The sequence below is a fragment of the Cavia porcellus genome, unplaced genomic scaffold (assembly GCF_034190915.1).
Source record: "Cavia porcellus strain 051 isolate PalLab524CR breed Dunkin Hartley unplaced genomic scaffold, mCavPor4.1 scaffold_50, whole genome shotgun sequence".
NCBI classification, from domain to species: domain Eukaryota; kingdom Metazoa; phylum Chordata; class Mammalia; order Rodentia; family Caviidae; genus Cavia; species Cavia porcellus.
This window is the reverse complement of record NW_026947533.1, coordinates 4,481,961-4,508,958: the sequence shown is the minus strand read 5'-3', so window position 1 is coordinate 4,508,958 and position 26,998 is coordinate 4,481,961. Positions and strand designations below refer to the sequence as shown.

At 39.0% G+C, this 26,998-nt stretch overlaps 1 pseudogene; it reads left to right on the top strand.

Moving 5' to 3' along the window:
- The window catches only part of LOC100734289 (olfactory receptor 9G19-like), an 88,751-nt pseudogene that overhangs the window by 27,791 nt on the left and 33,962 nt on the right, over nucleotides 1–26,998 (top strand).

Here is a 26,998-nt window from a genome sequence, read left to right as displayed (position 1 = left end):
TACTGACTTGATTCTGCCATGTTATGTTCCAGTTGTTTGCTTTCTGCATATCTCCCTTGTTTAACTGCTGGTCCTACCTGGTGGCTTCTTTCTGTTGTTGTTCTGGAGATTGTGGGTCATTTTTATCTCTGTCTAGTATGTCTTTCAATAACCTTTCTAGGGTTGGTTTGGTGAACGTGAATTTCTTTAGTTGTTCTTTGTCATAGAAGTATCTTGTTTCTCCATTAAATATTTAAATGTTTTCTGGGGGGGTCTGGGGATTTAGCTCAGCAGCATAAGTTTGGTGGGACTTAAAACAAGATGACATTAAATCAGCACTAGTTAATATTATGTCTTGTTTTCTTCAAAATAGCTGTTCATATCATCACAGACAATAATATCAAACAGCCCAGAATAAAGTCATTCCAATTAATGAGTGAAAACTTTATAAATCTTCAAAGCTACATAATGGGGGTTCATGATTACCACATAATTTTATATATTTGAATCATTTCTTCCAATGGGGAAACTATTTGGTATTCATACATGTGAATTTTATTTATTTCACTTATGAGTATGGTCTCAAGCTGCATCCATTTATTTATAAATATCTTAATATGATCCTTCTTTATAGCTGAGTAGTACTCCATTGTATAAAATTACAACTTTTTTATCCATTCCTCAGTTGATGGACACTTAGGTTGTTTCCAAGATCTGGCTATTACAAATTGTGCTGCTATAACCATGGGTGCACGTATATCACTGTATTATGATGCTTTCAGTTCCGGGAATAAGCCTAGAAGTGGAATAGCTGGAACAAATGGAACTTCCAATCCCAGCTTTTTGAGAAATCTCCAGACTGACCTCCATAATGGTTGCACCAGTCTACACTCCCACCAACAGTGCAGGAGAGTTCCTTTTCCCCCACAGCCTCTCCAGCATCTGTTGCTGGTGATTTTCTTGATCCTGGCCATTCTTTCAGGATGAAATCTCAGTGTGGTTTTAATTTGCATTTCTCTAGTGACAAATGATGATGAACATTTTTTCATGTATTTATTTTCCATTTGTATTTCTTCATCTGAGAAGTGTATATTCATCTCAGATGCCCATTTTTGGATTGGATCATTGAATTTGGGGGGGTCTGATTTTTTAAAAATTCTTCATATGTTTTAGACAAGAGTCCTTTGTCAGAGGGACAGTTCACTAAGATGTTTTCCCAGTTTGTGGGTTTTCTTTTCACTATGATGGAGATTTCTTTTGACATGCAGAAACTTTTAAATAAGAGGTGGCTCCAGGTATTGATTCTGGGAAGGATTTCCCATGCAGTTTGAGTCCTGTACATTACTTCTGTACCTACCCCTTTGTCATCAAGTTTGTCTTTCCATAGATTTAGAGTTTCTGTTTTAATATTCAGATCTTTAAACCATTTAAATTTTAATTTAAGGGGCTGGGGATTGAGCTCAGTGGCATAAGCACCTGCCTTGCAAGCAGGCAGTCCTGAGTTCGATCCCCGGTACCAATAGAAAAAAAAAGTAATCAGTAGATTTTAATTTCGTACATGGTGATATGCATGGGTCTAGTTTTAGTTTTCCGCATATGGAGAGCCAGTTTTTACAACACCATTTATTAAAGAGATTGTCATTCTTCCAGTGAACCTGTTTGGCTCCTTTATCAAAGATAAGGTGGTTAAGTGTGTTTGTAGTTGTGGTTGTATCTTCTAATCTATTCCATTGATCATTGGATCAGTTTTGATTTCAGTACCATGTTGATTTTACTACAGTTGCTTTGTAGTATAACTTCAAGTCAGGGATTGTGATGCCTCCTGCCTTACCTTTGTTGCTTAGAACTGTCATTGCTATTTTAGGTCTCTTCTTGCTCCAGATGATTTTAGGAGTGATTTCTCTAGATCTATGAGGTATGTTGATGGTATTTTTATTTGGATTGCTTTGAATCTGTATAAGAGTTTTGGGAGCATGGCCATTCTCACAATATTTATTCTTCCTATCCATGAGCAAGGGACGTCTTTCCATTTTCTGAGATCCTCTTCAATTTTGTTTTTCAGTGTATTATAATTTTCCCTGTATAGGGCTTTCACTACTTTTGTAAGAGTAATTCTTAAATATTTCATTTTTTTGCTTGCTAGTGTGAAGGGTGTGGCTTCTCTTATTTCTCTCTCTATGATTTTCTTGCTAGTGTAGAGGAATGCTATCAACTTTTGAGTATTGATTTTGTATCCAGCTACATTACTGAATTTATTTATTATATCTAAGCATCTTTCAATGGAGTTTAGGGGGTCTTCTATGTAGAGTATCATGTCATCTGCAAACAATGATAATTTAACTTTTTCTTTTCGTGTCTTTACTCCTTTTATTTCTCTCTCTTGTCTAATTGCTTTGGCTAGCATTTCCCATACTATATTAAATAGGTGTGGTGATAAAGGACATCCTTGTCTTGTGCCTGATTTTAAAGTTAAGGCCTTCAATTTTTGACCATTTAGTATGATACTGGCTGTTTCTTTGTCATAGATGGCCTTTATTATATTAAGGCAAAGACCATCTATTCCAATTTTCTGTAAAGTTCTTATCATGAATGAATGTTGACCTTATCAAAAGCTTTTTCTGCATCTATCAAAATGATCGTGTGATTCTTAATTTTGGCTTTATTGATACGATGGATTACATTTATTCATTTACGTACATTGAACCATCCCTGCATGCCTGGGATGAATCCCCCTTGGTCATGGTGTATAATTTTCTTGATGATTTGCTGCATCTATTTGCCAATATTTTATTGAGGATTTTTTCATCTGTGTTCAATAAGGAGATTGGTCTATAGTTCTCTTTTTTAGTAGTCTTTATCAGGCTTTGGTACTAGAGTAATATTTGCTTAAGAAGGATTTCTTCGCTTTCAGTTTCATTAAAGAGTTTGAGCAGTTTGGGCATTAGCTCTTCTTTATTTCTTGTAGAATTCTTCAGTGAATCTGTCTGGGCATGGGCTCTTCTTTGTAGGTAAGGACTTGATTATGTTTTTGATTTCATTAATAGAAATTGGGTTATTCAGCAGTTTTACATCCTCTTGACCTAGCTTTGGTACTTCATATGTTTCTAGAAATCTATTTCTTCTGTTTAATCAAACCTTTGAGAATAGAGGTTTTCAAAATAGGTGTTGATGATCGTCTGTATTTCTATAAAGTCTGTAGTGATTTCACCTTTTTCATTTCTTATTGCATGAATTTGAGCTTTTCTTCCCTTTTTTAAATAAGGTTGGCTAGGGGCTTATAAATTTTGTTTATTCTTTCAAAGGACCAACTCTTTGATTCATTGATTCTTTGGATTGTTTTCTTAGTCTCTGTTGCATTGATTTGTGCTCTGATTTTTATAATTTCCTCTTTTCTTTGTTTTGATCTTAACATGCCCTTCTTTTCTAGATGTTTGAGGTGTAACATAAGGTCATTTATTTGTATTGTTTTTGTTTTCCCGATGTGGGAACTCAGTGCAATAAATTTTCCTTGGAGGACGGCTTTCACTGAATCCCACAGATTCCGGTATTTGTATTTTCATTTTCTTGTAGGTATTGTTAATTTTTTATTTAATTTCCACTGTTTACTCAAGAGTGTGTTATTCAGTTTCCATGTGTTTGTGGGATTTTTGCAGTATCTTTATCATTAATTTCTAACTTCAAAATACTATGATCCTATAACTTTGAAGGGATAATTTCAACTCTTTTGCATTTATTTCAATATGTTCTATGAGCTAATATATGGTGTATTTTAGAGAATAATCCATGTACTGCTGAGAAGAACATGTATTCTGAGGCAGTTGGATGAAACACTCTGTATATATCTATCAAGTCCATTTGTTCACATGTGTGATTCAATTGTTATTTATTTGCTGCTTTTCTGTCTGGTTGATTTGTCCCTTGGTGTCAATGGTGTGTTAAGTTCTCCTGCTACAGTTGTACTACTGATAATTTATTTAATACTTACATTATATAACTGAGTGCTCTGGAATTTGGTGCATATATATTTAAGATAGTTATCTCTTCCTCTTGAATTTTTCCCCTAACAAGTATGTATTGGCCTTCTTTGTCTCTTCTGATCATTATTGGTTTAAAGTTCACATTGTCTGCAAACAGAATGGCTACTCCCGCTTTTTTTTTCTTTTGCTTCCTGTTGCGTGAAGTATTGTTTTCCATCCTTTGACTTTCAGTCTGTGAGTTTCCTTTTGGGTTAGATAGGTTTCTTGTAGACAACATATGGTTAGATGTTGTTTCTTGATCCTTTCTGCCAGTCTGATTCTTTTAATTGATGAATTGAGACGATTTACATATAACTGTTATATGTTGGTTTGTTGTTGACATGTTATCTTTCTGCTGTTGCATCTTCATCTTTCTGTTCTGTTTAATTATCTGCTTTGCTTAGTGGTTTTTTTCCTAAGGGTATCTAAACTGTCTTTCAATAATTTTTGCAGGATTGGCTTGGTGATCATGAAGTTCTGCAGCTATTCTTTGTCACAGAAGTATCTTATTTCACCATCGATTTTGAAGGACAGTTTTTCAGGGTACATCAGTCTAGGTTGGAAATCATTTTGCTTTAGGATCTGGAATACTTCACTCCATGGTCTTGACTTTATTGTTTGTGCTGAGAAGTTTGCTGTGATTCTGACAGGTTTTCCTTTATAAGTGATCTGTCTTTTCTCTCTGACAGCTTTTAATATTCTATTCTTTTGTTGGATTTCTGGGATGGTGATTATTATATGTCAGGTTGTAGTTTTATTTTGGTGATGACTATTTGGAGTTCTATATACTTCACTGATCCTGAAGTTTCTGATCTCATGTTTGGGAAATTTTTAGCTATTACTTCTCTAAATATCCTCTTGACATCCTTTATGTTTTCCCCTTCTTTTTCATTAATCCCTATCAATCTTATGTTGTTTTTTCTGTGTCATCTTGCAGTTGTTGAATTGTTATTTCCTGATTCTTTGTTATTTTTAAAAGATCTTTACTTTCCTGTTCATTAGCTGCAATCTTGTCTTCAAGGTCTGAAATTCTACCTTCACTTTCATTGAGGTGGTTTTTACAGCTTTCAGTGGAATTTTTGATTTCCTGTATATCTCTGTGCATCTGCTCTATGTATTCTATTTGTTTTATATTGCTCATCTAGGGATTCTATTTTTTGTTTAGTTCCTCCAATTTTTAACTGTATTTTCTTTAGATATATTCAGCATGTCTTTCATTTCTTTTATCATTTCTTTTTTTACCTGGGAGATTATTTCTAGTTTCTTTTTTTAAATTTTATTTAAGGAGAAAAAAGAAGAAAAAAACAGAAAAAGGGTACAAGCTATACAGAATTTCAGAAAAAATAAACAGTAGGAAATCACTAGTTAATTACATATTGTCATCTTAGAAATAGTTGCTGAAGTTACAAAATTAAAGCATATAGAGGGGACTTTCAAACAGTGAGACTGCAAACAGTTTTGTTCAATGATCAAAACAAAACTCAGTAATATGGTTATCTATCTCATACTCTTAAATATATATGCAGTTATATCTTTTAGAGAACTTTCTTTTCCTTTCTTTTGTACAATGACAATTACACATTTTGGGTTTTATTGCTCCCACATTTCTTATTACTTTTTATTTCTAGTTTCAATTCCTTTAAAGCTTCCCAGAGTTGCTTGTTTATTTCAGTTGCTATTATGTCTGACATTTGAGGTATATAGCATATATTTTCTTCTATATACATCACTCCTAAGGTTTCTTTGGATAGGCTGGAGGTTTGAGATTGTAATTTGGTCTTTCATTTTGTCATTTTCCTATATTTCTGTGTTTCAAGTGTTTCAAGTGTTATTCTAAGGCTTCCTCAGGGTCTGTTGGAAATCCTCTTCTATGTCATCAGCTCCTGGGACTCTGCCACCTAGTTCCCTGGATTGATAGAGGGTCACTGGGAGTGGAGCAGGCCAGCTCAAGCCCAGTCTCTGGAACCTATAGTGCCTCCCTGCTTGCTTAGCACTCCACAGTCTGCTAAGTGCAACCCATAGAGGGGAGGCTGATGCCTGCTCCTGGGACCTGCTGCACTGTTCTAGTGCCCCCGGAAGCCATGGGGTTCCCTGGCTGGGCTGAGAGAGGGTCCCAAACTAACTGGGCTCAGGGGAAAGTGTGCAGGGCATTTATCCCAGGCCGCTGGGCCTCTGGAATCAGTGGCATTCACCTGCTGGCTTAGAACTCTACAGTCCTCCAAGCACAGCCAGGAATGGGGAGGCGGATACAGGTGCCCCAGACCCGCCGAGCTGTTCAAGTGCACCCAGAAGCTGTGAGGGTCCCAAACAAGCTGGACTCAGGGGAGGGGGGGAGTGCATGGAGCACTTACCGCAGGCCACCAGGCCTCTGGAACCAGTGGTGTTCGCCTGCTTGCTTAGAATTCCACATTCCTCCAAGCACAGCTCAGAACGTGGAGGTGGATGCAGGTGCCCCAAACCCACTGAGCTTTTCCAGTGCACCCAGAAGGCACTAGTGTCCCAAACAAGCTGGATTTGGGGGAAAGTGGATGCCCACCTGCTTGCTTAGAACTCCACAGTCCTCCAAACACAGCCAGGAACTGTATGGTGTATTCTAATCTCCCTTTTGTAGAAGAATATCCCTTAAAACAGTGTAACAAAATATAGCAAGTATTACTGTGAATGACTGTAATTACAAAAAAGTGGTTTTGATAAATGAATCCATTTTAAGGTACAGCAAATATCACTCCCTCTACTGCACGTGTCTAGCATGACTGTGCCCCAAAGAGAGAGATGTTGGGCCCCCATATCAGGGCCATTAGTATGGAATACTGCCCTGGACAGTATCTGATCACACTGGCCACATTACACAGGGAAGGTAAGAGGGCCTCTCATGGCAGCATCATTGCCAGATGTTTGTGAGCCCTTATATCAGAGCAAATTTCCATCAAATACAGGATTGCTCTAGTAGCTCACTGCTTTCTTCCCCATCATGGACTCCTTCATTGTTTACTGTGCTTTTGACATTGACTGATTTTGTTAAAAAAAAAAAAAAAAAGATTCACTTCAGTTGGGATATTGAGGGATCTGAGTTTTCCCCTGGGAGGGTGGTGTTATTGAAGGAATAGGTGCTGTGAAATTGGACAGAGCATTCTGCATCCCATAACACTCTTACAGTCTTGACAGCCTACTCTGTAAAAGAGGGGTGATCTGATACTCCTTACAAGGGCACGGATGAAAGTTAAATGTAATGTAATTGACCCAGTATTGGGTTTGTTGCTAGGACTTTGGTCTTGTGAGCTACAGCAGAATTTCCCAGAGCAGCTTGTTTGGTAAAGATACTATTTGAAGGGGAACTGATCAGGGTCAGTAGCTTACACAGAAACAAGTGTAAAGCCAAGGGCTACAATCGCACTGGAGCCCACATTTTCCATCCCCTCAAAGCTCACTGGGTCTTTACACCCTCTGAAGAGTCCCTCAGACCTTGCACCATGGTTATCTGTTAGGCAGTGTGGAGACTCAGTTTTCTTAAAGGTTAAATTGGGGCTAGATTTCTCACTTCTTGGTAGTAAAGACATCTAGAGCTCTGAATGCAGTGGATTCACAATTTCTACCTCCTGTGGCTGGCACATTTCTTCCTTCCTCTTTTCCTGTCCTAGACTAATATCAGCTATTTTCTTTGATATTTTTCAGTGCTGAAATACATTAATAAATTATTTTATTTTACTGCTATTTTTAGATAGCTTTCAGATATTTAAGCAGTAAGGATAATATAGGTATACTCTCTCCTTGTTTCAAAACCTTAAAATTGCAAGTGAAGCTAAAACTGCAGATGAAGTTAGAAATCCATTTGATTATGCAACTAACTGTATTTCTTGGCCCATTGTTATCAGAGATAGTGACGGGTTATTTGGTGTATATTCTTCCAGATTGTTTTTATTTTTTTATGTATGAATTTACAAAAGTAAAATCAAGGAGAATACTGAAGTCATGAAAAACATTCCTAATCCTATGTGGTGCTCATTATGCTACCTTTATTCTTTTGAAGATATCCTGGCAAATAAACTGTGTTTATACCTATAAAATTACTTAAATTTTAAACTTCTGCACAGTGTTTCTTAGACTACTAGAAAATTTACATTACTCTTCCTCTTTTGGAATGAATTTATTTGAAGTATAGTTTTTCTTCATTGTAGACAGTAGTGAAATGGACATTATCGTTACTCCCTTCTGTGTTTCTTAAGGATAGAAATAAAGAATTTTCTGAGTCATTAGACTGTAACAATTTTCAGTGGAAATTAGTGGAAAAGTGTCAAATAGAGGCCCTTCCCTTGGGCTTGTGCTGTTTTAGCATTTGATATTCATATTTCTTACATCTTCATGTTTCAGCTTGGTTTCTGTGATTGTTAGAGAGATTGGGCATCTGGCAGTACACAGAGCTGTGAGATTCCTCTCTTCCTGCTTGGTGTTATGTATCTTCTACCTTGCAATCCAGTGAGTATCTGCTGTGTTAATTCAGTGGTTGTTGGCATTGTCTGTATGTTCTGATTTTAACCCCATGTAATGTATGGTGTACCATTTCTCCTGTCTGAATGAAAAAATTTTGTGTAAGAGTTCATGTTTAATAAAAGAGTGAATGTTGGCACACATACATTTAAACTAGTGTGTAATACAATTTATCTCATTTTCCTTACCATTATTGATTTGTAAGTTTTGTTAAAGAATACCATTCTTACAACAAAATCATCATTTTATTCTTTACTATTTCTTGACATACTTTTACAGTTAGGGCATTTTTAGTTAAAGTAGTCTTGGGTAAAATTTCAAAATCATTTATTTTTTTCAAATTCCTTAAGATACTGTAGTACATTTTTATGGTGAGATCACTTTTATTTCCTTATTTTTAAAGAAATCTTTATTCATGGTCACTGGATATATGTGAATAAGTCAACTCACAGTGCTCCGAACTTTTCTGTGGGGACAACATGTTGCTGTTTGGTTTAATGATGATAGATTTATGATCTACATTGATATCTAGATTAGAAATGTCCTTGTTTTCCTCTTCAAAATTCTCCTGGCTCGTTTGCAGCATTTTTCTTTTTTACAAATTTTAGTTTGAGTCATTTCATTAAAACATTTTAAAAGTATGGCTGGAATGGAATTGCTTACCAAATAATTTGATAAGCACAATAAACTAACTTGCCTAAGTAAGATAGGAGCAAGCCAGCTCTCTAACCAAATCAGCTGAGTGACTCATGGCAGGAAACAGACTCACACCCTCGCATGCATGAACATCTTGAAAAACAAGAACAGTGTCATCATCAGAGCCACAAGGAGGGTTGACTTTAGGTGAGGTCTTTGTCAGGGAAAATATTGTGAAGCTGACAGCAAAGCAATATGTAAAAATGTGTATGTAAAAGAGTCCACAGTGGTTCCAAACAGCAAAGCAGACCCAGGACTCTGTTTCCTTGGAAACCACAAAGTCAGGGGGATGAATGCCTGCCACTCCTTACCTGGCATCCTTGTAGTAGTGTTGAGAACTGGGCCTGTTTCACTATGTAAAAGTGCCACAGCTGTTCCAGATGTTATTTCAAGTCAAAAAATTTAGATACCGTATTACTTTAGAAAAAGGATTTCTCATGGAATAAGGAAGCAGTAAGTAGCCAATCAGAGGGAAGTGCTGTGAGGGAACTTTACAGCAGCAGTGAACTCACGGGAGAAATATTCTTTCCCAGTAACCACACAGTGGCTTTATGTGTCTCTGCTACTCCAGCTTGGAGAACGGAAAGAGGGTCAAGAGAGATGAGTTGAGTCTTTTGATCCTAAGACACACAAAGTGAGCCAAAAAATGTAAAGGCCCTTCAACAGTTAGCTGTACTACTAAATGTCTGGACTCTCATGGTCACCATGTTGATGACCTCTTGTAATTGTAGATGGCAAAGATAATTTGTATCAGTCTCAATAAATTTAGTATTACCATACTTATGCAAGTTTCTCTTTTCTTGATATATGCATTTTGTACGTGACTTTTCATTCCTTTACTCACTTCTCTGTTCCAATAAAAGTTTCATAATCTACATTTTTACATTAACCATTTCTACTGTGACATGCCTCCTCTTCTCTCCCTAGTGTGCACTGACACTTGGAATAACACATTGCTGGATTTCATTGTGGTCAGTGCTATCCTGGCCATCAGTAGCCTGACCATTGTCACCTCCTACTCTTTCATCTTCACCACCATCTTGAGGATCTGCTCTGCTGATGGGAAGCACAAAGCCTTCTCCACCTGCTCTTTCCACCTCATGACCATCTCCATCTCCTATGGGATGCTCTTTTTCATCTATGTGTGGCCCAGTGCTATTTCTTCTCTGGACCTCAACAAGGTGGTGTCTGTGTTCTATGCCATGGTCATCCCCATGCTGAACCCTCTCATCTACAGCCTGCAGAACAAGGAGGTGCATGCAGCCCCGGCAGAACCATCAGCAAGAGCAAGCTCTTCATCCAGGACAGAATACATGTTAGAGGAGCCACTCTTACACAGAGTTAGGCTACAAGGATGCTATGCAAAGTTGTTGAAGCCTTTATAGAATTTGAGGAGTGGCATGTTTGCTTCCTATTATTTTGCTGCGTGCTTTTTTGACCTTTAAAATTTATTAATGCATGTGAGTTATACAGAATAACAGGTTTCATTGTGACATTATCATGCACACATGTAAGATGCTTTTATCTGATCTGACCCCTCTATATCTCCCCCAGAACTTCCCCTCCAGACTCTATCCCATAATAGTCACTCCTCTATTTTCATATTCTCTCTGCACCTCCCTGAATTCTAAAGGTGAGAGTCAGCATACACCTGCTTTTTTGGGTCTGGCTCACTGAGCATGGTATGATGATCTGTAGTTCCATCCATTGTCTGGCAAATGATGTGATTCTAGAAGGAGATGTCTCAGATATGAACATGTGTGATACTCAGAGCTCAACTCAGAGGCTCCTTTTTAAAAATTTTGTAAGTTTTTCTCCAGTGAGGAAGATTATGAAGGTTTTGGCTGTGTCCCAAAAGGGATCCTCTTGTCAGGCATGGAATGCACACATCAGCTGGAGTGCAGTGTTCGGTGTTCCTGCTCTGTTATGAAGAGGCCATGTCACCACACCAGGTCATTGCTGTGCACTGGACTCATGAATGCCATTGGAATTTGTGATATCTGTTGATTTCTAATGCTTCACTACTTACCTCATTCAACAGAGTATCACTTAGAACTATTACCTATATAAAGTAGCAACAAAGCATAGTGGATTTTTATATCTTCACTCTCTGGGTTGGTATTCCTTACCTGTGGGGTTAATCGGGGGTTACAATAAGCTTCTGTGGCCTAAACTTCTGGCTATTCCTCATTTCCATTTTATGGTCATTGTAAGGAGTGATTTTGCTACTTTTAAGTGCTAAGAATCCTCAGGCTTTTGTGATGCCTGAGCTCCATCCTGAATGAGAATCCCCATTCGCATGTATTAATTATGTACACAGAGCCAGTGTGCTGTCCTGGGATGAGGGGTAGTAAGTCCCCCCATCCGTGGAATTCCCTTTAAACAGAGCAGCTGAATTCCTGTGCAGGATGGGAAATGGAAAAGAAAAGGAGCTTCCTGGCAAAGCAATTGACTGGGCACCTGCCTATGAGCGTGGGCGGCTCAGCAATCCTTCCAAATCCAGGGACATGGGGGCAACTATCTGACCACGATTTTCTTTTGTAGCATTTTGGTGACCAGGCCTATCCCCTCCCTTCTTCAGAGAATGAAAATAAGAGTCCAAATCTCACTCCTGGTGAGTCAAGCCTGGCTTTCCAGGACCTGTGCTCACTATGTTTCTGAACCAGACACCTTGTCTCTGCACTCTTCTCCAGGGAGGTCCAGCATGGTCCTGGAACTGCAGAATTTGTAGATGTCAGAGGCCCAATTTCCCTCAAACTGCAGAGTGTACATGAGTGTGTGTGTGGGTGTGTGTGTGTACGTGCATGTTCAAGATTTTTTGGTCATTTTTGTATCATTATTTTTACTAGTACATATGCATCTTGTATACCTTTTACATTCCATGTGGAGAATTGGTAATTGTTATAACTTGAGCCCCGGTATAAAATCCAAGGAGGCAAGAGACCGAAAATTTAGTGGCAAAGGCTTTATTTCCAGGCCTGGCGACCAGTCTCCGGGAGCCAATTTGGAGACCGTCCCCTAGAAGCTGAAGGGAGGACTTTAAAAAGGGGCTGGAGGAAAGGGCGGGGGGGAGAGAAACAAAGAAACCTGTAGAGCCATCAAACTTGTTGACCCGAGTCTGGAAACTGTATTGCTGTCTATTTAGCTCTGACAGTCTAGGGAGTTCCTGGTGTTTTTTAAATTACTCCCATCCTGCAGACTGACATTATCTCAGAGTGGCACGTCTGCAGCAATATTTGGAGAAGAAAGTGGAGAGTTAATTATCTCAGGACAGCTTGTCTTCACTAGTGAGTGCGAAGGGGTCACAAGTTATGAGAGGCTGGAACTTAAGTTTTACAAAGACCTGATATCTAACTCATTTGATACATACAGAACAAAAGGAAAGCACCGATTGGGGTTTGGGCCATAGTATTACCCGGTAATTTGTTTAAGCTAAGCAGTTCTTAAAATTGGGGCAGGCTCATTTTACAACAGATCATCACCGGGTCGGGGGGAGGTCACCAGAAACCCAAATTTTTTATGGCCTAGATAGATAGGTGAGGGGAGAGGGAGGCAATAAGGCGCCATACAGAACAGAAAACGGCGGTAATGTGTCAAGGTCAGGGTAAAGGGTTAAACTCACACGCAAATCTCTCTGCACACAAGCAGGTTACTTTAAACAAATGTAAATTAATTGCCATTTTAGTTTTCCTTAGCTCTTTAGCGGAGAATAGAGGCTCCTAGCAGTGATTAACAACCCTTGTTAGCTTGTTTTAGCACAGCTTCTGTAGTTTGTAGAGAGCAACAATGGTTAACATATCAATTAGGTGAGATTCTTGCAATTCTTTACAGAGGAGAGTGTTGCTCAACAGATCAATTAGGTCCCTTAACATATCAGTTAGGGAAAAAGGATAAAACAAACACATTTAGTAAGCCCCTATACAGGTTTGCTATAATACACATATAACAAAGCTATTTTCTTAGGGTACAACAGTAATATGCATAATATACCCTAATTCTTTCTCTTGTAGCTCAAAAATGAGCCCCCCAACTTGGTGTCCAAAAATGGGGCAAGACATGTTTTTGAAGAAAAAGCAGCATTTATTTATTTTACTGGTACTAGGGACACAGTGGGGTTGGAGTTTGCAAAGCTGTGTAACTCACTTAAAACTTTCACAGACTTTTTTTAGAAAGAGCAATTACAAAGTGAATGGCTTATGGGCGTGGATCAGGAAATGAGAAAAGCCTTGATCCTCTAAGGAATGAGGAAGACCTTTGTTTCCCTTTGCAGAGGACAGAGAGGTCTCACAGGAATTTACAATCTTTTGTTAACTAATTTTAGCACTTAATTTTAGATAACATCTGTCCTTTGCAGGGGTTAGCAATGGTTAACATATCAATCAGGTCACCCAGAAAGACGGCACATACGGAACAGTATGACTGTACTACAGGTTGTATAAAATAGTTGTGTTTGCAAAGGAATTAACAGGTAATTTGGTCATAAAGCTTGGCAAACATAACACAAGCATAATGAAGCTCTTTTGGTTAATGTTTAACACTTCTTTTTTAAAAAATAATTTATTATATTGGTACATTTCAAGTGCACATAATGATCACATTGACCATAGGAAATTTCTATTTGTACCTGATATATCTTTATTCTTCTTTTTCCCCATTCCCCTCCCCTCCCTTTAACCCCTCTTCCACTCCTTATTTACAAAAGCTGTTTCCATTTTTTATTTCTTTTCTTTCCCCTTCCTTTCGTTCCCCCTCCCTGTCCTGTGCCTCTCCCCATCTGAATGTTTCCTTCCCCTTTCCCAATATCTATCACCCATTGTGGTCCTTGTTTCCAGGCTAAAGGGCTGGCAGCAGAGGGAGGCCCACGGCTGGGTGCTCGCTCCAGGCCTGCAGCACTCACAATGCTGGTGTCAGATTCCAGTGAATTTGCTTTAGAAAGGATGTGCATCATTAGAACAGTCAACAAACAGAACAAAACAAATGTTTCCACTTGCTCGGAAGACTGAGCAGCAGGCAGTTGGATTCCTGTGCTGGTCCTTGGATTCCAGGCAGCTGTGGTTCCACCTGGGGCCCCCATGGCACCCCAAGGTTGGGGAGCAATATGAGAGGAGGTGAAGTCCCCAGGAAAGGGCCGGACAGGACTCCAGTGTCCCCCCCCCAGCCCTGAATCCTTGACCCTGGCAGGGACCTCTGGAGCACAAGGGAGCCAGGAGTGAGTTAGGCCCTGGAGTCTTCATTGGCTGACAGCCTCCAGTACTTCCACAGAGGTTGCTGCAGTAGGCACCATCACAATTCATGCCCTTGCAAAGGAGGGAAGTTTCCCTAATCATGTCAGGAGGAGTTCTGGTCTGGAAAGGGGTTCTGTTCCAGACGCCTTGAAACCCCTAGTGTCACACACCTGGACCACTGAGCCCTTATGTGCTATGTGGGGTTCCCACCCAGGAGCAGAGCCTCAGGCAGTTTGGAAGGAGAGGGTCCTGCCTTTGCTCTGGACAAAGTCCAGCAACTGCTTCTCCAAAGCTCTGCCGGGCAAGGCCATGGCCAGGGATATTTGGAGGTTTTTGAAGCAAGATTTCTTCATTCTTCAGAGAGCAGCCAGAGACTCCAGAGAGGCCGGGAGAGATGTGTTTCTCTCCCAGAGACCCAGGAATATCTATTTTTAAATCTTTCTCAAGGAGCACTACTCTGCCTTAATGCAGGACACACCTTTAGGTAAATGGATACACCTTGGCGCCGTTCATTGTAAGTGAAGCAAATCAAACACACACTTGCAGATCTTACACTGTTTCTCTGATGTGAGAATCCAAAATTCTAAATTAGGATCAAAATGTGTTCTAGATATTATGAAATAGGAAGAAAATGTTCAACCCGGAAGAGGAACTCGGGAAGAGGAGGGGCAATAAAGAAAAGGAAAAGAAAAAATGAGAACAGAGTGAAAAAATGAAACAAAGCTTTGGAAATAAGGAGAGGAAAAGAAGTAGGAGGCAGGAAAAGGGAATGGGAAAAAGGGAACTGAGATAAGTCCATACAGGCACAAAGCCCCCGTCATGAGAGTGATAATCATGTGTTTAAAATGCATTTAAATCATGTGTTTAAATGATAATCATGTGTTTAAAATAAATTTAATCAATTAAAGTAAAATGAAAATGTCAGGCAGTAGTTTTGATTTCAGAAAAATCTTTAAACATACTTAGGTCTATTGGTCATCAGTATTGCCTAGGAAAAGCAATGAATGCTCATCTTTGGGGAGGGGAGTCTTCAAAGTATCATGGAACATTTGGAAAATAGAACACAAAGATGCTCAAATCTTGTACAATTCCACTATCACAAGCAAGAACTTGCCTACTTTATTTAGTTTAAACATTTTTCTAAAATACATGTGAAATCTAGGAATATTAATTTAATAATCTATTTTATAGGACAGTGGAATTTTGAAAACAAAGTGTGTCCTTACATTGTGGGTAAAACTGAATCAACAGAAGCTTAACAGAAAAAAGGAAATTTTATTGACCCTAATAAACCTCAGAAAAGTAATCTCCGAAGTCTGATGTGAGGTTTAAAGTTTGTAAGTTTGCAAACGGAAGTTGCGGAAATAAGATAAGCTTTGCTGAAGGCCATGAACAGTGAGTACACTGTGGAGCGAGCATAGTTGTATGTAACAGGTTATTTGCAGCACAGAAGTTTTAACTCAATGATAAACCATATGATCCAGCTGAGTTTAGTGGCAGAGAACAAAATGTAGCTTTATTGAATGAAGTAGCTGTGGTTAGCTCAGGATGTCTGCTTCACTCATCATGGGTTCTTTTTTGTTTTCTTTTCTTGCAATTAGACCAAAGTTATTGCTTATCATCCTCTGGCATTTTCTGTGTGTGTGTATATGTGCTATGTTGACAGCAAGATAATATCATATACTAAGTTGATTTAAAGTGAATTATAATTCTGGCCATTTTATTTTATTTTATTTGGAAACAGGGATCAAACTCATGACCTCAGGCTTGCCAAGCAGGAACAATGCCGCTAAGCTACATCCCCAGCTGATTCTAGAAGAATGTAAGTTACATTCCATTTGGTGTTTTTCAAAAAGGAGCCTTTCCAGATAAAATGATCTTCATGCTTTGAGTCTCCTAGGGGCAACTGTTTGCCTGCAGCTCTGTTCTCATGCTCCAAGGGTCTAGTGGTGCACATGCTGCTCCCGGATGGGCTGGGCTCCTTGGGAGGTGAGGGGGAGGTGGGGGTGGATGCAAGGTGAAACCAGTGGAGCTCAGGTCCTGCAAAGCCCCAGGGAAGCCCGGGGTTGTGTCTGAGGTTGGCAGTGCAGTGATGCAGCTAAAAGCCTGGTGAGGCTGAGTTGCTTACTCAGGACCCCTGAGGCAAAATCTAGGCTATTAGCTCTCTCTCAGCTGCAGTCCACTGGAAGAGAATACAGTCAGGAAAAGGTTTGAACTTGCTTTCCCTGCTAGGATTTTATATCTTAATAGGAAAAAGATTCCATGCGGCCCAATTTCCATCCTGTCTGCAGCTGCATTGGCCGAGTCACTGTCTCTGACACTGATTTCCTCTCCCCCATCAGGGGCTCTGCCATCAGCTGGTGAGGCACAGGCCTCAGGGATCAGGCCCAGGTGAGGAGGAGGTGGCTTCCCCAGCCAGTGGCTCTGTAGCCAGAAGAAGGAACTGGGCCTCTACTGGGGCAGCACACATTTGGGATGAATTTGGGAAGAAAAAGATGATGATGTGACCCAGATGTCTGGAGAAAGAGTGGAAGCAGTGTGCTGGGTTCACTGTTTCCTTTGCTGATTGCAGAAACCATTGGTACAAAGTTGGTTTAAACATTCATTTTTATGCTTTTAGATTCAGGTATGATGTGTGTATATGTGAGAGAGGAAGAAAGAAAATGAAAGGGATAGAGGAAGAAAAGTGGAGAGAAGAAACTTAAAAATGCAGATATCACAGCTCTGTTTATGCTCGTTACTATGGCTACAGGAAGGAGTGAAGTCATCCCTTAGAAACCTAGTCCTAAATATGCTACTTTGGAATGAGACCATCCATTGGTCCTCTTCAGGTCTTATCAAAGGTTGCCACTAGATGGAAGTGTGAGATTAACAAACACAGAAAATGTCCCCTAATGGTGTTTTTGATAATCCAAGCATGCTGGAAGACAGGCTTGGAAACAACTTCCCAAGCTAGGAATACATTTTATAGATTGTGAAATTGTACACACATTTTGAGTTATTGTTCCTCTGTGTGTTGGTTATTTTTTATTCATTGATGAGACAAAATACCTGATGCTCAAAGTTGGGAAAGGAAAGGTTTATTTTTTATAGTTTTTGGAGGTTTTAGTCTATATTTAGTTGGCTCCAAGGCAGGGTGGCATTGTGGAGCTATAGTTTATGGTGATTGTAAACAGCAAGGCAGAAACTGGCAAGAGAGAGAGAGAGAGACATGCCTTTTTTAGCCATTATATTGTATGTTGGCTTTACCCCTAGATGGGGGTAGCATTTACACCAAAAATCTAAGTGTTGGGCAATGAACCAATCACAAATGCACAATGTAAGCACATGAGGCCTGGAGGCCATTGACATAAACCATGACACTTTAACCCTGGCCTCCAAGACTCATGCGCATTCTTTATATAAAAGACATTTAGTTTATCTCCAAGAGTTGTTAAAGTCTTAATAGTTTTAGCATTGCTGAAAAGCCTAAGTATTAAGTCTCTTTTAAGATCTATGGCAAGCTTTTAACTGTAACCCCTTATATAAATGAAATGAGGTTAAACAGTTTTAAAATGTAAAGGCACAAGATAAACATCATTTTAAAGGTTACACACAGGGGGATATAAAGCATTGGAAATAAAGCAAGTCTAGCATTCAGCAGGATGAACATTAAGTCCTAGAGTTCTATGCTCAGCATTGAAGCAATCTGTTTGAAAGCTCTAAAAGGTTTGGGTGATTTTATCTCCATGGCATTTTTAGGATTTTAGCTCTTGTACCTTTTTTTTATAAACCCTCTCTGTTTACTTTTTTAGCTTTTTTTGGATTATCTATGTTTTTGGCTTTATTAAACTTTTGGATTCTCCATCTGGAGACCTTTGGCTTTACCTTTATATCTTTTAATGTTGTCTTCTCAGGGACACACTGTTTGGCCTCCCAGGCCCTTTGTAATTGAGGTGAAAGCCATCTTATCCTCAGAATTTGTATTTCTTTTGCACTTAAAATCAGCACCATGTGGATGCCACCAATGTTTGCTGTCAGTTGGAGCAGTAGCCAGATATTCTTTTCTCTTGGCTATAGGGGTTGACTGCCTGGATCGAAGGGCTCTGTGAACCTAATTATAAAGAAAATCCTTTTATGTTGCCACCATTTCAGAACTTCATGTGGCCTCTGTTGCCTTTTTGGAGTATGGTGCTCTGCAGCTTTCCCCTCTGAGCAAATTTTTCACTTTTGCAGTTTTGAGGCTATAAAGGGTGGAGACCCGCTATTTAATGGAATGCCCTGTGGCCATCTTTTTTTATCTCTGTTTCTTCTAAGCAATCAAAGTCTCAGTTTCAGCTTTACAATCCACAGCTTTACTGGAGTTTTTTTTCTGGCCAAACTCACAGTGTTTTAAATTATCCTTTTGGGCTGTTTGCTCTTGTTTTTTAACATATATCTGGCTAAAATCCCCCAACAATAGCCATGCCACAGCCTCAGCATTTGACTGCTTTGAAATTTTCTTTGCCAGATTAAGTAGTCTATTGCCCTTAATCTCAGTTTCAGGCCAAGTCTCTGGGCATGAGCAAAATGCAGACAAAATTTTTGTCAAGCCATAATACACATGGTGGGGAGTCCAACAATGAATGCAGTCCTTTTTTTTTTTTTTAGCAGAAACCTGCCAAGCCTGGTCTTTACCATCAGCCTTTTCACTAGCCTTTTGGTTTCCTGAGCTCTGACCATAATCTCTTCTACAGAGCAGCTGAAAATGCTCCATATCTATGTACCTAGGAGACATGTCTGAACCTTTTTAAATTTTAACCACAAGCCATTTTTAAAGCCTCTTGAAAAACATGGTGAGTTTTAGTCCCAACAATGACATCACTCCTGGTACCAAATTCTGTTTTAGTTACTTTTTACTTGTTGCTGAGACAAAATACCAGGTGCTCAAAGTTGGGAAAGGAAAGATTAATTTTTTAACAGTCTTTGGAGGTTTTAGTCCATACTCAGTTGGCTCCAAGGCAGGATGATATGGAGAGGCTGCAGTTCATGCCAGATGTGCTCAGCAAGGTGGAAACTGGCAAGAGAATGGCCATTTTCTAGCCATTACATTGTATGCTGGCTCCACCCCTAGGTGGGTGTAGCACTGACATCATCAATCCAAGCACTAGACAATGAACCAATCACAAATGCACAATGCAAGTGCATGAGGCCCGGAGGCCACCAACATAAACCATGACACTATGCACATTTAGTCCATGGTAAAGGACTGGAATTTTTATTGGATTCTTTAAAGTTCACACCACATAAAAATGTTAAATCAAGCATCTATGGTAACATTTCTTTTTTTTTTTTTTTGTGGTACCGGGGATTGAACTCATGGCTTTGCGCTTGCCAGGCAGGCACTTATGCCGCTAAGCTAAATCCCTGGCCCATATGGTTACATTTTCACTTTTGATGGTTTGAGGAGAAATTACAAAGGGAAAAAACCTTCATTGTGACATGATTTAGAAGTAGACAGTTTGGAGTTTTGAGTCACCAATGTTCCTTAAGTAAGCAAAGCAGTAATAAAATAAGAGGGCCGTGTTCCATCAAGTGCCAATACTTTTCATGTTATGTCATTTGCTGCTCTCAAAATAAATGAAAATCGCTGTTGTTTTTAATACTGTTTTCATTTTTGAACACTGTTCATGGATTAGCATGTTTGGCAAAAGTCTTTTGTATTCCTATTTTATATTTATCCTTTAATTTGCAGAAATTTTTAGAAACCTAAAGTGTTATCTTCCTCTTCATGAAAGAATACTCACCCACGAATAGCAATGGTAGTTACAGAATGTTAATGTCCACCAAGCTTCTGAGATACTCTTTAGGAACAAGTGCTGTTATACGGTGTAACAGATGACAGCAAACACTTACAGAGATAATTCTATTTCCAGATTACTCTGGAAAGGAGGAAAGAGAAGCTAAGTCATAGAAGCATCACAAGCTTCCTGAAACTCCATGGAAAGAGATGGCAGACTTAGAGGCCAAATTAAATTCTTCTCTGCTAAAACTCTTTCTCCTTTTTTATTCAACTGTCTGACTTCTCATGTCTGTTATTATTAGGAAATACTTTTATCAATCTTTTTTTTTTTTTGGTGTCAGTATCTCCTTGCTCTAACATTTACTTGAAAGTGTGTTATTCAGTATGTCTGGTCTTTTGGGCTCACTTTTAATTTTAGGAATTTTGTTAATATATTTTCTGGTCAATGATTTTTTTTTGAGATATGGCCTCATCCTGCAGTTCAGATTGGCCTTAAACTCACTTTGTAGCCCATGCTGGCCTTGAATTTGCAACAATCCTCCTGCCTCAGCCTCCTGAGTGCTAGGATTACAGGCATGCACTGTCATACTCAGCTCAAGTGAATTTTTTTATAACTTTGAAATCATTTATACAATTAAAATGTAATTTTGAAAGACGTAATCCTTATAGAAGTCTGATTCAGGATGTTTGAGCATGTTTCACAATTCCAAGTATGGAATTAAAACCAAAAGGCCACATACATCCATTGATTTAACATGTAATTGTTGAATTTTTATGTGCCAGGCACTGATCCTGTTACTCTGTACAGGAATAAAGCAAACAAATATCATCCCTGACCTGGCACAATTCACAGGAGGCAGAGCCGAAGCACACTTCCAGTGACTCAAGGTTTGATGGGTAGGTCAAGACCAGTATGAGAGAGATATAAGCAGAGAAACTGTCTTTCAGGGGCACTGCATGTGAAGATTAAATTAGCTTTCAGGTAAATAATTTCATGAGCCATAACAGAGTTACTACTTCATAATAAAAAGTTTTCAGTGTAATAAGCAAATGTGTGGAGCCAGGACCTCACCCTGTGTGTGAAATTTTCCAGGATTGATTTTGTGGCAGGTTTGTGGGCTGCACAAATACACAGGAAAGTGAGAAGCAGTTCTGCACAGCAAGGCGCTCTGGTGTTTTGGAATGAGTCACTTAAGTTCTCAAACTGAATCCACTATATAAGTGTTGTGAATTTAGGGTTGGGGTGTTTGGGGTTTTTTTTGCAGAGTCGGGGAGTCAAACACAGGGTGTTGTGTTTGCTTTTGAGACAGAGTCTTGTTCTGGTTTTCAGGCTGAGCTTCAACTGACTATGAAACCCAGGGTAGTGTCAAATTCGTGGCAATCTTTCTGCCTCAGCCTCCCAAAACTGGGATTTCAGAAGTGAGCCACCATGCCTGGCTCAGCCCCAGGGCCTGATGCATGCTGGGTAAGCTCCTACCACTGAGCCCCAACCCCAGGCCTTCCTTCCTTCCTTTCTTTCTTTCTAGGTTGAAATTGCTTTTTTACTACTTTAGGTTACTGGCTGTGTTTTTTTAATTTTAAAAGCAAAATGACAACAACAATGACAAAAATGAATAAAAATGATGCTGCAGAATTTCAAAACAAAATAATAGGACATTTATACTACTTGGTATATTGCATATTGTTATCTTCAAAGTAGTTGTTCAGGTGACAAGATTTAGGGATTAAAAAAACGATCAAACAAACAATGAAAGCATAAGTGTGGCTAGTTTTTTGAAGGAAGTGAACTTTTTAGACTGTAAGCAAGAAAAAAACAATTACTTTCATCACTGCTTCTTCAAAATGCCATAAATCTCCAACATCTTACTACTCACTCATATCTTCCTTATTTAAGCACGAAATGATTTCCTTTTCTAAGTTAAAGAAATAATAGTCAAGTCCCCAGCAACGTCACAATATACAGCCTTCTCCAAATTAAAAGATCTTCACTTCACGATCTCAGGCCCTCGAGCACAGAAGTGGTAAATGGCAGACTAGATAGTATTTTTCGGTGCTTGGAGAACTGTGGAGCTTCCAACAAGTAGGCAGGCACATGCTACCCCTGGAGCCCAGCCTATTTGGGACTCCTGCAGCTCACCATCGGTGTACAGAGGAGGGGCTGGGCAGATCTGGGGTGCCTGCATCCGCCTCCCCGTGTGTCTGGAGGACTGTGGATAACTCAGCAAGCAGGGGAACATCACAGGTTCCAGAGGCCCCGTGGCCTGTAGTAAGTGCTCAGCACACTCTGCCCAAAGCCCAGACTGTTCGGGACCCTCCACGCTTCATGGTGCAGTGAAGTGAATAAGTGAGTTTGAGGCATCTACATCTGCCTCCCCATCCCGGCTGCATTTGGAGAACTGTGGAGCTTCCAACAAGTAGGCGGGTGCATGCTATCCCCAGAGCCCAGCCTATTTGGGACTCCTGCACCTCACCATCGGTGTGCAGAGGAGGGGCTGGGCGAATCTGGGGCACCTGCAACAGCCTCCCCGTGTGTCTGGAAGACTGTGGCTAACTCAGCAAGCAGGGGAACATCGCAGGTTCCAGAGGCCCCACAGCCTGCGGTAAGTGCTCAGCGCACTCTGCCCAAAGCCCAGACTGTTCGGGACCCTCCAGGCTTCCGGGTGCAGTGAAGAGGATAAATGGGTTTGAGGCATCTACATCCGCCTCCCCATCCCTGCTGTGCTTGGAGAACTGTGGAGGTTCCAACAAGCAGGTGGGCGCACAGTGTGCCTGAAGCCCAGCTTATCTAGAACTACGGAGTTCTAAACAGGCAGAAGAGGGCCATTGGTTCTACAGGCCCAGTGGCTTGGGGTAACGGGGTACCAGAGCCTCAGGAGCTGCAAACACAGAAGGGGACTTCCAAAGACTTTGAGGAAGCTTTCAAATAACACTTGAAACATAGAAATATAGGAAAATGACAAAACGAAAGACCAAATTACAACCTCAAACCTCCAGCCCATCTCAAGAAACCTTAGGAGCAATGTATATAGAAGAAAATATATGCCATTCACCTCAAATATCGGACACAATAGCTACTGAAATTAACAAGCAACTCCAGGAAGCCTTAAAGAAATTCAAACTGGAAATAATCTCCCAGGTAAAAGAAGAAATGATAAAAGAAATGAAAGAGATTCTGAATATATCTAAAGAAAACACAGTTAAAAAATTGGAGGAACTAAACAAAAAGATAGAATCCCTAGATGAGCAATACAAGAAACAAACAGAATACATAATGCAGATGCGCAGAGATATACAGAAAATAAAAAACTCCATTGAAAGTTGTAAAAAACCTCCTCAATGAAAGTGAAGATAGAATTTCAGACCTTGAAGACAGGATTGCAGCTAGTGAACAGGAAAGGAAAGATCTTTTAAAAATAACAAGGAATCAGGAAATAACAATTCAACAACTGCAAGATGATGCAAAGAAAAATAACATTAAAATGATAGGGGTTAATGAAAAAGACGGAGACAACATAAAGGATGTCAAGAGGACATTTAGAGAAGTAATCGCTGAAAATTTCCCAAGCATGAGATCAGAAACTGACATCAGGATCAGTGAAGCATATAGAACTTCAAATAGTCATAACCAAAATAAAACTACACCCAGACATATAATAATCACCATCCCAGAAATCCAACACAAGAATAGATTATTAAAAGCTGTCAGAGAGAAAAGACAGATCACTTATAAAGGAAAACCTATCAGAATCATAGCAGACTTCTCAGCACAAACAATAAAGTCAAGAAGAGTATGGAGTGAAGTATTCCAGATCCTAAAGCAAAATGATTTCCAACCTAGACTGATGTATCCTGCAAAACTATCATTCAAAATTGATGGTGAAATATGATACTTCCATGACAAAGAACAGCTGAAGAACTTCATGAACACCAAACCAACCCTGCAAAAAATATTGAAAGACAGTTTAGATACACAAAGGAAAAAACCACTAAGCAAAGCAGATAATTAAACCGAACAAAAAGATAAAGATGCAACAGCAGAGACATAACATTTCAACAATAAACCAGCATTTAACAGTAATAACCATGAATTTAAATGGTCTCAATGCACCAATCAAAAGAAACAGACTAGCAGAATGCATCAAGAAACAAAATCCAACCATATGCTCTTTACAGGAAACCCATCTAACCCATAAGGATACTCACAGACTGAAAGTCAAAGATGGAAAACAATACTTCATGCAGCAGGAACCCAAAAAGTAGCAGGAGTAGGCATTCTGTTTGCAGACAATGTGAACTTTAAACTAACAATGACCATAAAGGACAAAGAAGGTCACTACATACTCATTAGGGGAAAACTCCAAGAGGAAGAGATAACTATCTTAAATATATATGAACCAAACTACAGAGCACCAGGTTATATAAAACAACTATTAACAGAAATGAAAACTCAAATTATCAGTAACACAATTGTAACAGGAGACCTTAATACGCTATTGACACCAAGGGACAGATCAACCAGACAGAAAATGAGCAAAGAAATAACAGAACTGAATCACACCTGCGAACAAATGGATTTTATAGACATATACAGAATGTTCCAGCCAACAAAATCAGAATACACATTCTTCTCAGCAGTACATGGATCATTCTCTAAAATAGGCCATACATTAACTTACAGAACATATTTAAACAAATGCAAAAGAGTTGAAATCATCCCTTGCATGTTATCAGATCATAGCGCTCTGAAATTAGAAATTAATGATAAAAGATACTGCAAAAATCCTGCAAACACATGAAAACTGAATAACACACTGTTGAGTAATCAGTGGGTCACAGAAGAAATTAAAAAATACCTAAAATAAAATGAAAATGCAGATACAACTTACCGGAATTGATGGGATGCAATGAAAGCCATCCTCAGAGGAAAATTTATTGCACTGAGTTTCCACATCAGGAAATCAGAACGAATACAAACAAATAACATGATGCTACACCTCAAGCAGCTAGAAAAAGAAGAGCAAGTCAAGCCCAAAGGCAAAAGAAGAGAGGAAATTATAAAAATCAGAGCAGAAATCAATGCAATAGAGACTAAGAAAACAATACAAAGAATCAATGAATCAAAGAGTTGGTTCTTTGAAAGAACAAATAAAATCTATAAGCCCCTAGGCAACCTTATTTTAAAAAAGGGGGAAAAAAGCTCAAATTCATTCAATAAGAAATGAAAAAGGAGAAATCACTACAGACCCAATAGAAATACAGAAGATCATCAACACCTATTTTGAAAACCTCTACTCTCAAAGGTTTGATAACACAGAAGAAATAGGCAGATTCTTAGAAACATAAGAAGTACCAAAGCTAGATCAAGAGGATGTAAAACTGTTGATGTAAAACCCAATCCCTGTTAACAAAATTGAAAATGTAATTAAGTCCTTACCTACAAAGAAGAGCCCAGGCCCAGATGGATGCACTGCAGAATTCTACAAGAAATACAAAGAAGACCTAATGCCGACACTCCTCAAACTATTTAATGAAATTGAAAGAGAAGCAATCCTTCCTAAGTCATTCCTGGAAGCAGATATTACTCTAGTACCAAAACCTGAGAAAGACCCAACTAAAAAAGAGAACTATAGACCGATCTCCCTAATGAACACAGATGCAAAAATCCTCAATAAAATATTGGCAAACAGGATGCAGCAAATCATCCAGAAGATTATACATCATACAAGTGGGATTCATCCCAGGAATGCAAGGATGGTTCAACATATGTAAATAAATAAATGTAATCCACCATATCAATAAAGCCAAAAGTAAGAATCACATGATCATTTCTATAGATGCAGAAAAAGCCTTCGATAAGGTCCAACATTCATTCATGATAAGAACTTTACAGAAAATTGGAATAGATGGTCTTTACCTCAATATAATAAAGGCCATTTATGACAAAACAACAGCCAACATCACACTAAAAGGCGAAAAATTGAAAGCCTTTACTTTAAAATCAGGCACAAGACAAGGATGTCCTTTATCACCACTCCTATTTAATATAGTACTGGAAGTACTAGCCAGAGCAATTAGGCAAGAGAAAGAAATAAATGGGGTAAAGATAGGAAAAGAAGAAGTTAAATTATCATTGTTTGCAGATGACATGATACTGTACATAGGAGACCCCCTAAACTCTTGAAAGACTCTTAGATACAAAAAATAAATTCTGTAATGTGGCTGGATACAAAATCAATACTCAGAAATCAATAGCATCCTATACACAAACAACAAAATCACAGAGAGGGAAATAAGAGAAACCACACTCTTCACATTAGCTAGCAAAAAAATGAAATATTTAGGAATTACTCTTACAAAAGTAGTGAAAGACCTATACAAGGAAAATTATAATACATTGAAAAAAGAAACTGAAGATGATCTCAGAAATGGAAAAACATCCCTTGCTCATGGATAGGAAGAACAAACATTGTGAAAATGGCGATTCTCCCAAAATTGTTATACAGATTCAATGCAATCCCAATAAAAATGCCATCAACATACGTTATATATCTAGAGAAATCACTCCTAAAATTCATCTGGAACCAGAAGAGACCTAGGATAGCAAAGGCAATTCTAAGCAGCAAAGACAAAGCAGGAGGCGTCACAATCCCTGACTTGAAGTTATACTACAAAGCAACAGTAGTAAAATCAACATGGTATTGGAATCAAAACAGAGCTGAAGATCAAGGGAATAGATTAGAAGATACAACCACAACTACAAACACACTCAACCACCTTATCTTTGATAAAGGAGCCAAGCAGTTTCACTGGAAGAATGACAGTCTCTTTAATAAATG